Raw genomic sequence first — 3,749 nt, 5'->3', positions numbered from 1 at the left:
AATAGCTTGCTAAATGTCACGGCTGTTTCCGACTTGGACGCAGCATGCAGGGCGCAGCTCTATCCTCGATGAGGGCTTTTTCCGAACCAAGGAGCTGTGGCTCAAAGGTAAGGCTTGTGCCTTTGGTGGGGACGACCCCCACGGGCCAGGGTTCGAATCCTGCCGGGGCTGTAGAAGTGTCCCGAGGTGGGGTATTTTCGAACAGAAAATTTTTTGAAATAGCGCGAGGTCAGTGCCGTTTCGCAATTGTTGGTGCAGTGGGCCAGTGGCGCTATAGACGTGTGTTAAGGAGTCTCTAATGTACTCTGCCAATAGCGCCGCATTTAAGGTGTCCGGCCCCGTGTTGGCGGACTGTAGCGTGCAACACAGGGGTAGTGTTCGTGTTGTTCATTTTCAAATCCGATGATTCTGTCATCGGTCTGGCACGAGCTGTATGCACTTATGTCTTGGCTTCGCTGTGCACAATCGATTGCGCGCGGTACTTGTACGGCAGTTCTTAATCTGAACCATGCCGTGGTTGTGAAGTGGAGTTGTGTGGCTCAATGGTTAGGGCGACGGACCCTGAGTCAATGATCTTGCCCGGGTCCAGTGTTCTAGTCCCCGCCTCGGCGGGCCTTGGGCTCAAATATTCTCCGGACCGGTTATTTCTCGGCTCGGTGCCTATCCCATTAAGGGAGTCACGCCTTGCAACTCCACGACGCGGTGGATGCCTGGCATCCGCTTTCGGAGCCCTTTGGTCTGTTTTTTTTCCCCTATGGCGCCCTGGCTCGCCCTGGGCCGTCTGGTTGCTCTGGAAGCGTGTGTGTTTCGGGGGCAGGGTGGCTGTACCTTCTGGTCTCCTTGGGGAGGCGGGGGATTCCTTCTGCGCCATCAGCGGGGTCTCCCTGTTTGGCGGCACTAGCCCTTCTGACCGGACGCGGCGGGGGCCCTGGACCCCTCCTCGCCTCATCTGCCTCTCGCCCAGAGGGTCGTGTGCGTCCCCGGTCCTGGTGTATCGATGCCTATTCCACTCCTGGTGTCGCGTCCTGCGGCTCTGGGCAATGGCTTGTTTGTTTTTCCGCATAGGCCCCCTCCTGGCGTCAGAGGCCTGACCTCCGCCTTGGAGGTGTCCGGGGTAGGACGCCTCGGGGTATTGACCAGGAGGGTGTCCACATCGGCGTTCGTGCGAGCGCCTTGGGCCCTTGCGGATGTGTTGTGTGCTGTGGCGTGTTGCGCTTCGGTGCAGTTCAAGAAGGGCTCCTGCGCGGGGAGGTCACGCAAGTGCGTGATTCGTTCCGCGGGTAGCGTGACTTTCCCTCGGCCAGCGATCGGTTGGCCGCAAGGCTGGCTCGGACGTCGGGTCTGGCTGCGTCCTTGCCTCCTGTCTTTTCATTTGGGGCCCGCTCCCCCGGGCGCGGCCTTCCTTCGGACTCCCCGTCCGCCTGTGGGTGTGGTCGTCCCGCCCTTGCTGGGGTGGGGCCCTTCGGCCTTTCCACCCGAGGTCAGTCTTCACGGGGTGCTTTCGGGGTGGGCTTCCGGGCCCGAGTGACGGCTCTTCCCGACCCGTCCTGGGACGTGGCTGTCCCGGTCCTGGGGCTCGGGGTCCGTGTGGTGGCCTGTGGGGCCGGCCTGCGAAGGGGGGGGCCCCACTCTCACTACCTCTCGGCCTCGTCTCTCTTCTTCCCCCGTGGGTGTGGCTTCACGTCTGGCGGTGTCTCTCACCCGTCGGCTCCCTGACCTAGGTACGGTGGTCCCTTCGGTCCTCGTATCGGGCTTGTCCTCCTTCGGGGGGGCGTGTGCCTGGCCCCGGTACTCCCCTCTGGTTCATTCGGGGGGGGGGGGGGGGTAGGCGTCCTTTGGCGCCGGGTCGTTGGGGGTCGGTGGGATCTCCGGGGGTCACGCAACTCCTCGTGCTTCGGAGTTTGCTGTTTGTCCTCCTGGCCTGCCGTCGTTGTTCTGTGCTCGTTTCGGCCGCACATTGACTGTGATTGGGGGGCTTTGGGTCCCCAGGTCTTGGTCGGGTCAAGCGTCCTGGTGCTGTGGGCGTTCCCCCGGGGTCCGGCTAGGTGAAGGCGGTTCGACGGTGTCGGATCTATTCCTTCGCTGCCTAGGTGCCTCTGTTCACGGAAGGGGACTCGGCCCTCCTGCCCGGGTTCTACTCCTCCTTCCGGGTCCTGGGGGTTGCCCGGCCTGTTGCCTGGCCATTTCGGTCTGTGGTACGCGTTCCCCCGTGCCCTCTAATGTCGCGGCTGGACCCGCTTGGGCAGGGCCAGGGTACTCCTGGGTGCTCGCCTCGGCAGCGCATGGTCGTAGTTTGGAACATGGCAGTGTAGAGGTGCCTGGCACCCGCGCGTGGTTGACACGCGAGTCAGGGTGCGTTCCGGTTTTTTGGTTCCCGGCGGGGTCCGCCGCCCCGGGGACCCTCTCCTTTGGCGTGCTGACGGTTCGAGCCTCCTGGCCGATCCCGGATCTTCCCATACCGTGGTTGGGTCCCCCGCTCTCGGCATCGGTGTTGTGCCAACGGCTGGCCTGCCTCCTTCGGCAGGCCCGGGTCTGGGGCGGGTGCTCGGGGTTGTGGATTGCTGCGGGGTTCCCGCAGGTCTTCCACGTGCTCTGCCTGTGCCTGGCGCTGGGCGCCCTTCTCGCATTGGCGCGGTCGGCTTGGTGCTGTCCCCGCCTCCGTGGTCCCCTTGCGGGTCTTGGTTTTCCGGTCTGAGGGGTGTTCCTGGAACGTGGCCCCTTCTTTCCTGTGGGCCCGGTGGGCGGCCGTGCGGGCCTTCCACTGTCCGGTGTTCGACGGCCTGGTTTCCTTGATGGCTCGCTTGGCTCCGATGATATTTCTCCTTCGCCCACGGGCGCTCTGCCGGTCTCCCCCTTGGGGGCTCGCTTCGGCTGCTCATATACTTTTGTTGGAACGTTACAGGAGATTTGCAGGGCCCCTGTGCAAGGGTGTCTCGCAAATTCGGGAGGCGTTCCACAGGAGTCTTCTCGCTCGTTCTACGAGCTCTTCGGGGTCCGCCCTGTTGGGCCCCGGCCCTTGGTGGCTTTGCGGTTCCTCGCCTTTCGGGTGATTTTCCCTGGTGGCGATGGTGTCTGCTGGGCGGATGGGCGTGCGGGGGTCGTTCCTCCGCTCCCCGCCCTTCTTGCGGGTTTTGCCGGACGGGGTTGCTCCTCCGGCATGTCCCCCGTGTCCTTCCCGGGGTCCCTTCCCTGGGGCCTCGGACTCAGGTGGTATCTTTACCGCTTTTTCCGGCCAACGTGGTTCCTCCCTTGTCCGGACTGGTTGTTCGGCGTGCTGCTTTGGCTTCTCTTAGCCGCACGTTTTTCCTTTCCCGGTGGGATGACCTGTGTTATGCCTTTTGGGCCCGGTTCGTTCGGGCCGCTAGCCCTCGTTCCTCCTTGGTTCGCGGGCTTACACAGGCTGGCATCCTTCCCTACGCTTCGCCGGGTTCGGTGGATCCGGCGGGGGCCCAGGGTCGGTCCGCGAGGTGTGGCTCTGTTCCCTGGGCCCCCTTACTGGGTGTCTCCTCTGTGGAGTTTTGTCTGCCTTCGGCGTGGTCATCACCCGCCTGGTGCGTGGGTCTCTGGCAGTCCCGGGGGGACTTCGCTGGGGCCGTTCTGAGTGCTGGAGCTGCGGCTCCTGGTTGGCCTCCTTTTCCTGGAGGTCTTGATTTCAGGTTTCCTGTGGTCCCTGTTTTCTTTTCGGTTGTTTTACATCAACCTTGGGTTGGTTTCTCTGCATCACCGTGTGGTGTTGTTGTTCTGGTGGT

The 3,749-nt window shown here is 63.2% G+C and overlaps 1 non-coding gene across 1 annotated transcript; it reads left to right on the top strand.

The window, feature by feature from the left end:
• The first annotated feature begins 2,858 nt into the window (after positions 1-2,858).
• Positions 2,859-2,963, top strand: LOC147671272 (U6 spliceosomal RNA). The gene has a single exon (XR_015303644.1). It is a non-coding gene; the product is annotated as a U6 spliceosomal RNA (small nuclear RNA).
• Positions 2,964-3,749: the final 786 nt, after the last annotated feature.

Source organism: Lissotriton vulgaris, unplaced genomic scaffold, assembly GCF_964263255.1.
Source record: "Lissotriton vulgaris unplaced genomic scaffold, aLisVul1.2 SCAFFOLD_1877, whole genome shotgun sequence".
Lineage (NCBI taxonomy): Eukaryota > Metazoa > Chordata > Amphibia > Caudata > Salamandridae > Lissotriton > Lissotriton vulgaris.
Note: the sequence above shows the minus strand (reverse complement) of the source record. Positions and strands in the feature narration are given on the sequence as shown.